At 37.5% G+C, this 13,910-nt stretch overlaps 1 protein-coding gene and 1 pseudogene across 3 annotated transcripts in view; both read right to left on the bottom strand.

Moving 5' to 3' along the window:
- ESRRG (estrogen related receptor gamma) overlaps positions 1 to 13,910 on the bottom strand; it is a 648,087-nt gene that overhangs the window by 97,673 nt on the left and 536,504 nt on the right. The gene's annotated exons all lie outside the window — the stretch shown is intronic.
- LOC144457985 (ATP-dependent RNA helicase DDX42 pseudogene) lies at positions 8,442 to 10,759 on the bottom strand (annotated as a pseudogene).

The following is a 13,910-nucleotide window of genomic DNA, read 5'->3' as shown; positions in this document are numbered from 1 at the left end:
CTCAAGCACTTGCTAGCTGTGTGACCCTGGACAAGTCACTTAACCTTGTTTGCCTCAGTTTCCACATCTGTAAGATAAACTAGAAAAGGAAATGGCAAAGCACTCTAGTATCTCTGCCAAGAAAACCCCAAATGGGGTCATGAAGAGTTTGGGCATGACTGAAACAACTGAACAACATATGACTTAAAAGAAAACCTAGGGATCTATCCAAAGAATACAGCTTATACGAAAACAAAAAACCAATCGATGTGTTTACTTTTTTTTTAAGGATCTGAAGAAACTGTTGCTACCTTTGTAATAACATGAAAATAGATTCTTTTGTCTTGATGATTTGGGTTATGTTCTCTCTCCTATATGTGCTCTCTCTCCTTTCTCTTTTCACTTTTGAGATAGAGAGTTTAGGTTAAAATGAAAGATATAATGCACATAAAACCAAATTCACATTGGTAGTATAAAACAAATCAGGGAGTGGTAATAAATGTCAGAATTGTAACAGCAAAGGCAAGCAGCAAGCGTGTTCTTTAAAAAAAATTTTTTTTATCATACTTAAAAGTGAAATACCTAGCTGTTATCTTGGTGCCTGCAGAACCTCCCCATTGTAGATTCAATAATACAAGAGGCTTCTTATCAGTAGCGAGGGTGACTGATTGGAGCTGTGATATGTTTAGACAATGCACTGTATTTAACTGAATTTACTGATGCCCCAACTCAGATGTGGTAGTAAACGCCAGAGACTAATAGGAAATTAAACATGTACAATGGACTAACTCCATTTGCTCTCACACACTGTAATGTGTTTAGTTAACTTACTCATAGTCACACTTTATCTTTTTCTCCATGGATTCTCTTGGATATGTTTCAAATTGGAGATAGATTAAATCTTCTTTTCAATTTTTCCCCCACAATTTTATTGCTACTTTTCCTTATTATTGGCTACTCTTTCTCTTGCAGAGATAAGCTAAACAAGATGACCCCTGGTACTCCCACCCAACCCAATTATCAGATAGTCAGCAAGTAAAGCAAGGGTGCAGAAGATTCCATGATATTAATATTAATATAACATGAGAGGAACAAAAATCAGTCACTTATTTGAAAGCAATGGTGTATTTAGCTCATTTGAAATTTAAATGTGAATTTTAATGTACCTGGTAAGTAACACATACACAGAAAGAGAGAGCTGGAAAAAGGAGAGTGTGAATAGGTCAGTTCAAGAATTATTTTAACTGCTTGTTGTTTAATATGTTTGCCAGCAAAAACAGCTGTTAATAGGCATGTGTGTATAGGAATAAGCAGCACAAGTATGCCAGAGAGGGAGGAAGAAAGATGCCATGGTACTCCAGAATTTTCATCTAGGCAACAGAGAAAGGTAATTTATCGTTAGATAAATTCAGATTGATCTCTAGATCTTCTAGGAATTCTTTGAAAAAGGCCATCCACAGAAGAGACTCTCATTATATAATAAAGGCACGGAATGCATAATGGTTTTATTGTCCTTATAAAAATGTAAAGGGCTGCTATTGTTTTGAATGCGGGTAAACTAGGCAGTGTATAAACAACTGCTATCCTGTCCTTATCACATACAGATACATTTCCCAATGGCCTAAGAGCTTAACTGTTGTGAAATTAAAGCCTAAAAATTAAAACAAAAATACTGATGGAGATGTATGGGTATTCCATAAAACAATGGATGCTAAGGGTCGGGATGATAAAGTATGAGCCTAATTATTCCTGCTTTTTCTGTCAACACGTTTTATGTGGGAAAAAAAAAGAAGAGAATGTGTCTCTTGCAGATTAACTTATAAACTATTCAAATGATAAAATCAATACCAAGTGTGGTGGTGAGAGAAGTCAAGGTAAGGTTTTTTTTTTCATTATATTCCCAAAATAATAATAAGATGTAATTGAAATGCTTACTAATGTAGTAAATGAAATTCTGTCTTCAGCATTAAGTGAGAACAGAAAAAGGAAAAGAGACATTCTGAATAAGGTGACCTATAGGGACTGAATTATGATCTTGATGTAAGAATAAATAACATAAACAACACATTTTCTTATTCTAAAGCACTAGATCAAAGTAACCCATGTTAGAATAGAGCTAAAGAAATTAATTATTAAGTTCACAATAGTGTTAAGAGTTTTAAGATAACTGTGATCCACTACAAAAGCATAATCCTAAACTTAACCAATTATCAGAGCACCTAGTCCACATGGAAAGTTTGAACTTAATGATACCTCACAATGTGTTATTTCACACACAAAGTGAGAGGGGCAGAATGGAAAGAACACTGGACTTGGAATCATGAAGACCTAGATCAAAACATCAGACATTTACTAGTTTTATAAGCCACATAGTCTCATCAAGTCTCAGTTTCCTCATCTATAACAAGAAGAGGTTAAAACTTGATGCCATGTAAGGTCCCTCCAAGCTCTAAATTTATGATCTGGTGATGATTCCATAATCAGTGTGCATAATCACAATCATCTTAATCATCATATGCATTTTTCAAAAGTATGTTTATTTTTTAAAAATAGTACAAAGCTCACAGTCATGTACAACTGATGTAGCCCCCTCACCAAAAAAAAAAATTCATATTTTAATTTCTCCCAACTACATTTTTAACAAGTTAGAAGATAGTACATACAGCACGCTATCATAGCAGGTGGTAAAAAAGATAATGCTGTATTAAAACCTGGTCATAATAAAATATCTATTACCTAGTGAAATGGACTTCATATTAATCAAGCTCTTCTACAACAATGTAGTCCAATAAATGTTACTTCTCCTAATCAGTTCTGATTGGTATTTGTTATATGAGACACAGACAAATCTTTGACCAATCTTTAATTAGTATCACTGATGAAATATTTATTCTTTTAATTTGAATTTGGAAAACCAATGAAGCCATGTTTGCATCTTTTATCAACTAAAATATTATCTTTTTATTGCTTAAAAAGAAAACCCAGCAGATTTTCTAAATGTTCCCCTGAGGACAAAAAAAGAAATGTACCTTTGATACATCCATAGTTGCCCAGGGTCTATTTCATTTTGTGCAAATATTTAATATAGACATTCAAGTCATAAACCAATTTTAGTATTCTTTCCAGGAGGATAATACACAGATTTCCTCTGTCCAAAGAGAATGGGAAGATAGTTTTAAATATCATAAGAACTGCCTGAAATTCGCCAAAGCATAATATAACCCTACCCAGAGCTTTAGATGTACTAACTGCAGTACAGTACAGGACTTTATAAGGTGTCCCAACAGTCAGTGTGGTTTCAAGTTTTCAGAGCAGTGTCACTGATAATCTGTCACCTAGCACCAAAATCATCTTCCTAACTGGAAAGACCACTTTTAGAAGCATCAATTTATAAATGTTTCAAGATCCTTTACAAAATTCATTAATAGAAATGACCAAAGAACATTACAATAACCGAATAATTAAATTCAATTTCATAAAGCTTTAGAGAAACATGTTATTAACTGGCTACTGCCTATAATGAATGAAGCAGAAAAAAATTATTTTAGTTCACAAATTGAACAAGAAAAAAAAATGGGGAAATATTCGTATGTACTAAAGACAAATGTCTGCCCTTTCCTTATAATCAAAGGACTCCAAGATAGGTACAGACTCTTATCTCTCCATAATCTAGCACATTTTCTCCTCACTTCATTGACTGAATAATTCTACATGGCAAATAATGTACTGCTTTCTTAGTGTGTATAGAACAGAATGTGAACAGACTTAATCTTTGACTCTCCCTCTCCCTCCAAGTTGCTATGGACATAATGTGCATGAACACAGCAGTGGGAGTAAGAAGAGCAGGGGCAGTTATAATACTGATGCTTACACTTTAAAATAATTTTTCACATTGTCTCCATGAAGCTACAATGCTGTAATCATCTTTCTCTCAGAAGATGCTTTCAAATGGTCACCCCTCGAACTGGTCTAGAGATAGCGTCTACTTTCAGTCATAGATGCTGAGATGCAACAATAGAAAAGAATCTTATGATACTTCTTGTCACTTGAAGGATGGACACTGGATAGGTTATTTATTTCTGTGTCTTGTATCATAAAAGAACGTAAAGAAGCATCCCAGATCTCTTAACCATTTGCATTCACAGAAATGACCCTACTCTATTAATAAGACCAGAAACCTGGTGACAGACATTGATTCTAAGAAAAAGTACACATAACCTTATAGAGGGGAAAATGGGAAAGCATCATTGCTGGTATTATATATAGTAGTAATTCTCAAAATTTTTATCATTAAAATAAAAGCTGAAGAACAAGGAGGAATGAAGTAAAAAAAATACAAGGCTAACGCTGTCTGTCAGTCTGTATTTTATACATTTTATTATTATTTAAATGTAGTTTTCAAATATATTCATGACTTATTAGGCATAATTTGTGCCAATGCTAGTGAAGATAACTTTCAAAACATCCAAGCCTTCATGAATTTACCCACTAGATATTTTCAGGTGCTTGCTAAGCATATAAAAAAATTATACCAGGCACAGAAGGAGAAAACAAAACTGAGGTGAGGACAGGACTCTCAAAAAGCTGAAACTTTAACACTTATTTACATATTTGTTAACATTTATTTATTTACAAGTTAGTGATTTTCAATATTTAATAAAGTGGGATACAACACATGAAATGTTCAAGTTTTCTTTCCTTCAGGTTCAAGGATAAATGTTAATGGACATATGGACAAGAATTTAAGGTAGGATCAAAGTCTTCACTTATGAGATCTCATTTCAACTTTAAAACCAGTCTTTGAGGCATATACTGTAGTGATTGTTATCCACGTTGTACAGACAAGTAAAACTGAGGCTCAGAAAGGTTTGGTCATAGTCAAAGAAGCAAGTGAATATCAGGTGAATGATTTGAACCCAGGTCCTTCTTACTCCATGTCCAGTGCTATTTCCATTCCCCCCCCCCCAAAAAAAAAGAGATACTATGATTTACAAGAATGGTGTTCTAACTGTTAACAGAGTTTACCTCTGGTTTTAAGATGATGGTGGCTTGGTTTGTTACCAATGACCTCCTTTTTCCACTACTTATGACATTCAACACCTAGCTGTTAGAAACTGTGCCAGAATAGCTTTAACTGGATTAAACTGGCACAGTTAGAAAATCTCCAAAGGAACAATTTATAAACAAGTTCTCCAGGGGCAAGAGCTACCCTGTCTCTCTATTAAAGGACATTATAAGGTTTTACATTTACTACGTGGCCAAAAAATGCTTCTGACTTACCTATTTCCTCTACACCAATCTCAAAGAAATGCCTTAATGTTTTAAACAAACTCCTGAAAGAAAGAGAATAGCTATGAGATCTTTTAATATTTTGTGAACCAGTGTCAAGGCAGCCAGCAAAAAAGTGTACCTTCCTCTATGATAAGGCAGCATCAATCTTTCCTGAGAGCTATCTATATATAGAAGGAGAAGCCAACCTCTGACTTGACCAAGTTTGGCATTAGGTCAGAAGGAAATCTAAGATTCCTGAGGCTTATTTGGACTGAATCAAAATATAACAACTGGGAGAAAAAAAAGAATATTTTAGGGTTATGAATAGAAATGCTATAAGAAAATCAAATTACTTCTAATTGTCTCTATGAATTAATCAGGTACCAACATTGAAGTTGCCTCCAGTAAACAAAAAATACTAGGTTTTATATGAAATTATAAGGGATCTATGTAGATACATTCTTTGTCTTGAACTTACTATCGAAAGAAACATGAAGAACTTCAGCTATGGTTCTACATCTCTCCTTGGTACCAAGGAATTAAGATAAAAAAAAAAGAAGTCCTAACCAAAACAGGCAATGAAAGATAAGAGTGAAAACCAAATGACAAATGATGTCATTAGTGGTGACAGTTCGACCCTTTTCAAGATGGATTCAGTATTTTCCTTTCTCCTCCCTGCTTCCCTCCCATTCTGTCAATTTATGTCTTCCATTTCTTCTTTTTTTTCCTTTTCCTCCCACCCCCCTTACCCTCTTTCTAATGTGTTATGCCTAAACTCATAGTTACTATTTAGCCCCACTGATGGTAATGAGGCCTAAGAATATTGCTCCATTCCACAAAGAGTAGGGAAGTCATATATGTGGGTTGGGAGAGGTACTGGTATCATGGATAAGCTGACCTCTGAACCAGTATTATGTGGGTTCAAGTCCCTGCCTGACATATGCTCACTGTGGGACCTTGAGCAAAAATTGCTCTCAGTGCAACACTAAAATTCAAAGTTTTAGAAGCTGCAGATTTGCTATGGTGGGCAGGTTTCCCCCTAATTAGTAAAATGATAGGTCTGGTCCTATCCCTAAAGGTGAACTTAAACCAAATATATCCTATGTCAAAATCATTGACTTTATACTTTTATATCCTGCTAAGATTAGATCCTTCCATGATGCACAATCGAATCAAGCAGGTCTGTGCAGATTATTTAACTGAAAAGCTCATAGGTGTTTGCTTCTAAGGTTTTCGCAGCACAGTGGAATGAGCTAATAAATGGAAAGGGGGCTGTGGCATCTTTATGATTCCTATGCAAATACTTTTAAAGAAAGCCATTAATGGGAATTATAGAAGAGAAAAGCCAACTAAAACCATGGGCCAGGAATAAACAGCATGATTCAACTGCTCTTTGGGGGCCTTCTATTCTGCTTATGATTTTATTAGTACCAGTGCCCATGTAGAATTATTTTGGCTTTTGAAAGTAAAATCTAAACTGTCTTTTTTTATTGCATCCTAAAGGTCTATCTTCTTTGGGGGACTCTAAGGATTATTTAAGTTGCTAAGATTTTTGTATGCATTATTGAAGTGATTTCCCCATGGACTAGGGGAACTTTCAGAAATTTCTAAAGGTTGCAGGGCTACAGAGGGTTTTTCTCAAGACCATTCATTCTGTCTTTTTAGTCTGCAATTTTAAGATATTTAATCTGTTTGTAATAAAATGTAGAAAATATACCTCCAAATGATCTAATTATAGAGATTAAAAAAAAACTTGTGCTGACTAATAAAATATTTCCAAAAACACTGATGAAGTATCACATCATATGCCTTTGAACTATTCTTCTATGAACAAATCAAAACAAAATGCATTTTTGAAAATCCTAAACAACACAATATATTCTGGGCACCTTAAAACCATAAAATTACTTCTGGATGTAATCGGATCTGGACTATATATTTACAAAATAATGGTGCAAAGAAACATCTAAAAAGGATATTCTAAAGAAAATTCATAAATAATCCTTTGGTATCATCTCAACTATATACAATCCCCATGTTGTTCACTTTAATCAGATTTTATATCATTGTACATGTGTTTATGCATGCATAACATTCAATATATTCCCTTTACATTTCACTTAAGGATCTAACGATGTTAATTCCTCAGAGTAGTGACATAAAATAATCTCTTCAAAAGTTCCATCAACTATTTGTCATACATTCAGTCAAAACTCAGGCATCAATAAGAAGATGCTTCTTCCCACCACATCTCCCCATGCCCCCAGCCCTCCGCCAATAATAAACCATTTACTACAGCAAACAAAAAGGAATGCACATCTAAAAGAAACTTTCATAGGTGTCACAAAATCTGGTAGTTCTGGATACTTTTATAAACAAGATGAAAACAAATCATTTTAGCAAAAAGGTTACTGTGGCAAAAGTTAAAAAAAAAAGGTTAACATACAATGAAATTGGATTTTTTAAACTGCTGAGGTTTATTTTTAATTAAGAAATATCTCAGGCCCAGGGAACAGTTTCCAGAATATTTCCTAATCACTGTAGCTCTGGGTGCAGCTTGTCAGGGAGGGCTTCTCATTCTCTCCCATGTTTTGGAAGGTTCTTGGCTGAGGAGCCAAAGTACTGCTTCCCAAATGACCTGGCATGTACACCTGCAACTATGTCAGAAACTTACAAGGTTGTGCCTGTCTGCTGCCATTTGGGGAATCCAAAACTCAGTGCAGAGAGCATGCCCACCTCACACTAATCCTTACCTGGCCACTGGAAAAGAGAAGAAAATCTGTCAGGAGTTGAAAACAAAACAAAACAACAACAAACAAAAAACTACAGAGCACAGACCTGTACTCCACAGTTGGCTTGCAGGACAACCTGGACTGGCCCTTCCACACCTAAATAGGATTTTGGGAGCAGATTGCTGCCCTAATTACTTTTAATTTTAATTGCTCTCAGAACACACCAGAAGTTCTCCTGTGGCTAGATCCCGGCTGAGATATGAAGAGTACAATACACAATAAGGACCAGAGGAGCTTCAAGGGAATCTTACCAAAAATGATTCTAAAGAAGGGGTCTTATTTCCAGGTCCCGCCTACCAATGTCCTTTAGGAGCCAAGGACCTTTGCATCTCAGATTTATGGGCCCCAACTGGGGCATATGTCCCCCAGGACACAACCATTTATGAAGAAGAAATCCTTTTAAAAAAAATACCCTCCACCCATTTCGTTCCATGCTTTTGCACACGTCTTGTAACTGTCCCATTGACTCTTCTTGCATTTGCATGATTCAGTACAACAAAGCCATCTGCTGTCTTGTCTGTCTTTAAGTCTGCCTTGCTGTCCATCCTGATGTCCGCCTTCCATATGTCCTGCTATCATGGCCATTAGCCTCTTTCCTGCTCTCTCCATTCTGACCATCACTCTCAACCCAACTTTTCCCATGTCAACCACCATTCCTAGGTCTGCTCTCTCCTTGCCAGTGACCATCTCCATGCCAGCCATTACTTTCTGGATGGCGGTATCCATCACCATGATGGCCATCTCCATAATATGGACCATCACCTTAGCAATTACCACTGTCTCCATGGCTATGGAGAACACTATTTCGGGTCTCTGTGTATTGCTCTCTATTTCCACTACCACTGCCACCACCAGTTCCTTCTTGGCTGTTGTTCCCAGAGGCTGTGTTGTTGAGACCTTGGGTTCCAGGAGGTGAGTACACTCCTGCAACACCACTAAGGTTCCCAGCACTGGTAAAGCATGGGATGGCCTTGGTGGCATGGCTCTCTTGGGCTAAACTACTTGGGATGCAATTCAAGCTCCCTGCACTGATCCACCCACTTGCCCCAGCAGCAGAGCTCCCAGCCTTCAGGGGTTAACCTGGAAGCAACAAAATAGTTCTCGTATTACAACTGGAAAGCTGCTTTCATTACAGTCATGTGGCCTTCCATGGCACCCATGGCTTGTAGGCCTCATAGTTTCTCATCATGTTACTGTTGTTTCTGTGTTCTGTGTTCTCAGGGTCTAGACCAGGTTGTTCTCTGTAGCTCAGGCCTCTACCACCTACATTCAGTTTTTATCTCCCTCCATTGAACTGAGATTTCTGAAACCAGGCATTCTGCATTGCTAGGTCCAGAAATTCCATGTTGATTGACTCCTTCCATGTGCCTGACAAAGCTGCCAGCAAAACTGCTGTCCTTCGGGAGTTAAGAGAGTATATGCCACACTCATCTCACCTACTGAGCCTGTTCAGCGCATATGGCTGTCAATGTCCTGACCCACCTCACGGTTGATGACAGTCTTTAATTGAAGGAATGCTCAAATCACAGGCGGCACCATCTGTAGCCACAAGAACCAGGATGCCCCTTTTCTTCTTGTTCTTTGCACTTTGATCCATTTCTCCATGGAGCAGCCCTAGGTTGTGTCTTCCCTGCCTGAGGTTGTCAGCAGTTCATCAGTACTAGCTTTCTTAGATACAAACCAGAGAACACTTCCTGAAGAGATGAATTCTACCAAAGGCCGAGCGAGCCAGTTCAATTTACTGGGACTAGAGTGAAGAATTTCTGTAATCTGGGTCATATCTTCATTTGCCTCTCTAAGGTCTCCCCGCACCACTCAGATAGGGTCAATCAGGAGGTTGCAGGCCAATTTTGAATCATTTTCTGGAAAGTTGCACTGAATAAAAGAGTCTTTCTATCAGGACGGACATGACTGGCTATGGATCACACCTGATACTCAAAACCCATGTCAAATATTAGACCAGTTTCATTACACACAAGGTAAGAGATTCTTTGGAGATTTGTAGCCATCTTCTTCACAAGATCAATCAGCCAGCCTGGGGTACCAATGACAACCAGATCCTTTTTGAAGGGCTTTGGCCTGCTCCCACATGCCTTCTCCTCCATACATGGCCATAGGTGGAAGACTGTACACTTTCCCAAACTGCTTGCATTCTACATGGATCTGCTGACACAGCTTCCTGGTAGGGTACATAATCACTGTGATGGGCCTATCCCCTGGATCCAATTCCTTCTGATCCATGATGTGAATCAACACGAGTCAGATGATAAAGGCTGCGGTTTTCCCTGTTTTGCCTATTTCGGCATTTCCAATCAGGTCTCTCCCATTGAGGCCCACTGGAATATGCTGACCGTGAATGGGAGTAGGCTATGTGTACTTAGATTTCTGAATCTGATGGGTAAGTGGCTCATCAAATCCAACGTGAGCAAAACTACTTCCTGGTGTGGTTGGAGCAGCACAACAAATGTGAAGATTGAGTTTATGTTGAAGACCTATCACCTGCTGTGGGGTGAAGCTGGTTATCTCTCTGTGCTTAATGTAGAAAATTTTTTTCAAATGGTGGATAGTCAGTCTCTGAAAGATCAATGGGAGAAAGAGGATAAATGACTTTTTTGGAAGGTTGCAATGGGATTTCCATCCCGGTCACACTCAAGGTTATGTTCTTCTTCTTCCTGAACCATACCAGTAGGGTTTTCTGCCATGTATCAAAAATAAGCTTTTTAGTCATGTTCCTCTTCAATGTCACCTCAAATACCCTTCACATTTTCCCTTTCCTCGTCCTTCTCTTCAAGTCTCTTCGTGTCTCAAGCTACTTGAACCTCTACATCAGCCATGAATGCTTCCAAGGGATCATCATCACTATCAAAGTCTGCTGACTTAGAATGGAATTGTTGGTGAGTAGGTGAATTTTCAGCAGGAAATTTAAGGCAAATAGACACTGCTAGAGTCTTCTTCCTCATCTTCAAAATAAGCATTTTCTTTATCAACATTTGCTCGCTTAGATCCAATTTTACAGAAAGAGGGGAGCTGTGGTAGAGCTGACTTACCAACCCCAGCTGAAGACCTGGTGGGCCCAAAGGCATTATGGGACTCTTGTGGAAGCTTCAGTTCTTCCTTTTTTTCCAGCAGAAATGGCAAATCCACCAAACCCAAATCATCTCTTGGTTCCAGGGCCACCTTTGCTCCAATTCACGGTGTAGATGATTTACTGAACCGCTGCAGTCACAGATAAATCCCAGTGCTGCGGATTACATGTGGTTGGTCTCCAATCCCACATCCCAGTGGGTACTCCTTTTGTGCCTTCAGCCACAGCAGCTGCTTAGTCAGTTGCTGGGAGGCACAAGATGCCTTGATAAAACACAGGACATAGTAATTTGCAATCCTTTTTCAGGTTTCTTTAGTTGCTAAGAAGGTATGTTATTGATCAAGACGTAAAAAAATAAAGTTACTAAGTTTTTATTATGTTCCTTGTGTGCATTATCACCCTAACCCTCCTCTCATTCCAAAGAGGATTTCACATTAAGGTATTGGAGAGAATAACTCATTGCTTTACAACTACAGGAAAACATTGCTTCGGAGTCTTTATAAGCCTACGTTGTACAGGGTGCACTAAATTGAGAATCTGATCTCCCTGATTCCACACCCTGCTTTGCAAAAACACCCCATTTGCAGATCAAAGGGAAACAATTTATGCTTTCATCCCAGCTGACGGACGATTAAATTAAAACAGATCAGCAGTGCGGTGCATGGGCAGGTGGCACTCGAAGCCACAGTCGGCCTCAGAGCGATTAAATTGCGGCGGAGATGGAGGGCCTTCCGCTCCCATTCCCGCACTTACAGATCAAACGGTGACAAATGAGATGTTACTGCTCTTGTAAAGCAAGGCTACAATCTGTCAAAATCCAACATAATTTGTGACCCTCCGTGACATCCTCTTTCTCTTTTTTTTGACATTTGAATACAGTGATTGTACTAGAGTCAAGTCCATTTAAGTGAATATAGTCAATTCTATCTAAAGGAATAGAGCCTGTTAGCTCCAACATGGTAGCTGAATATATATCTGGTGAGTACTCCAGCGACCCTTTGTGTTAAGTGCATACCATTAACAATGAATTCTGATTTTTTCCAAGTTATATAATTTGATATCTTGACAGCCCAGACACTTAAAGCACTACTATTTGTTTTAAATGGCTTTATTTTATTGTTTAAATGTCAGTATCAAAATAAAGTAATGCATATAGTCTTGTCAGTTCCAGTACAGGGGGAAGTGTTCCTGTTGAGAAGAGTATTGAAAGAGTTTGCTCTAAAAATGGACTCAAAAGTCAATTATAATGTCTCTTGGCTGAATCCTTAAATGACTCATGAAACATATTTATACTGCATTTTCTGTTTAACTGGTGAATTTAACAAGGTACTGAAGCATAAACAGCCAAGTGAATACAACATCTTAGTTTAAAGAAGTTGGAACTATTGCCAAGTAAAATGCAAAACCGTTACATCATTAAAGAAAGAAAGCTGAGAAAGAGAGGAATGATCCCTGGCAAAGGTGAATTATCATAGGTAATCATAAGTTTATATTTTATAAGCCTTTTCAGAAAAGCCAAAAATGTATAAAAATCGATCCATGTAGGTAGATTAGTGATTACAGGGAAGAAAACTAATAGACTCAAAGGGCTGATTTTAGAAGATATTCAAATGTGAAAGGAGAAATGGTTCTTATTTAACTAATACTTAATTTTTTAGTATTTTAGAATGATAATTTTAGCTTTTTACTTCAAAGAGGGTAAAGACTTTCCCCACAGGCTTTTGTCAACTAGAGACATTTAAGCTTGGTATTGACAGCCTATGGAGAGGAAAATCATTTAACAATTACCTTAGTAATACTGCAAGTAACATCAGAACAGAAAATACACAAAAGTTTTTTATAATATTTTCTGTGTTTTTTTCTCACCTAACTTTCTTTTCTGCCTAACCTTATGACAAAGCACATATTGTATAATATGTATGTATATAATATTTTCATTTAAAATGCTTTTTCTTGTTTTATGAATGGAATGTTACTGATTTGTTTACAGAAACACAATAGTCTGCCAATCAGTTTCCAAGTCTAATCTTTCAGAAGAGTCCACTGTGAACATGAAAGCTTCCTCCATACTTGGCAAACCGTACTGTGATGTACACTAATCCACTCTTATCATCATAGACCTTATATCCTGTCCAAGCTTCATGATCTGTCATCACCCCATTGTTATCCATAGTGGGAAAAAAAGGAAAACATGATCAACAGGCTCTGGAGTGCCCTCTCAATTTTGCCCATTAAAGGCAGGGACTAGATAGTTGCCTCATATGCCATGAAGGTCACATATTTGGCTTATGAAGGCACTTCACCCCACAAGAAGGAGGCAAAACCCTGAGGTCATTAGGGCTTTTCTGTCAGCAGCACATGTGAGGTGTCTGCTGCAGCTGATGACTAAAGAAGTTCATACTTTAGTCCTACTCTTAACCCCAGCACATTTAGTATTTTTTTTTTCATTTTCAAAGTAGCACATGAACTTGTAGAATAGTGGGGATACTTGTAATCACTGAAAACATATTGAGTGGTGTGATGATGAAATAAACTGTCAACTTCCTGGTCTTAACTAAGCAACTAAAATTTAAGAAGGAAGATTGCCATTTTCTTTTTTCCTTTTCCTTTTTTTTTGGGGGGGGGTATCCAGGGCATCCAGATTTGTATAATTTTATCAATGAACTAATCTACCCAAGTAAAAAGAGAAACAAGTAATTCCTTAATTTTGTTTTCTTATTTTCTCTTCCCATTGTTTAAAAAAGTAACTTTGTTAGAAACTGTTTATGGGTCTGTTTCTCTGG

The sequence above is a fragment of the Phascolarctos cinereus genome, unplaced genomic scaffold (assembly GCF_003287225.1).
Source record: "Phascolarctos cinereus isolate Bilbo 61053 unplaced genomic scaffold, phaCin_HiC Scaffold_5;HRSCAF=322, whole genome shotgun sequence".
Classification (NCBI taxonomy): Eukaryota; Metazoa; Chordata; class Mammalia; order Diprotodontia; family Phascolarctidae; genus Phascolarctos; species Phascolarctos cinereus.
Note: the sequence above shows the minus strand (reverse complement) of the source record. Positions and strands in the feature narration are given on the sequence as shown.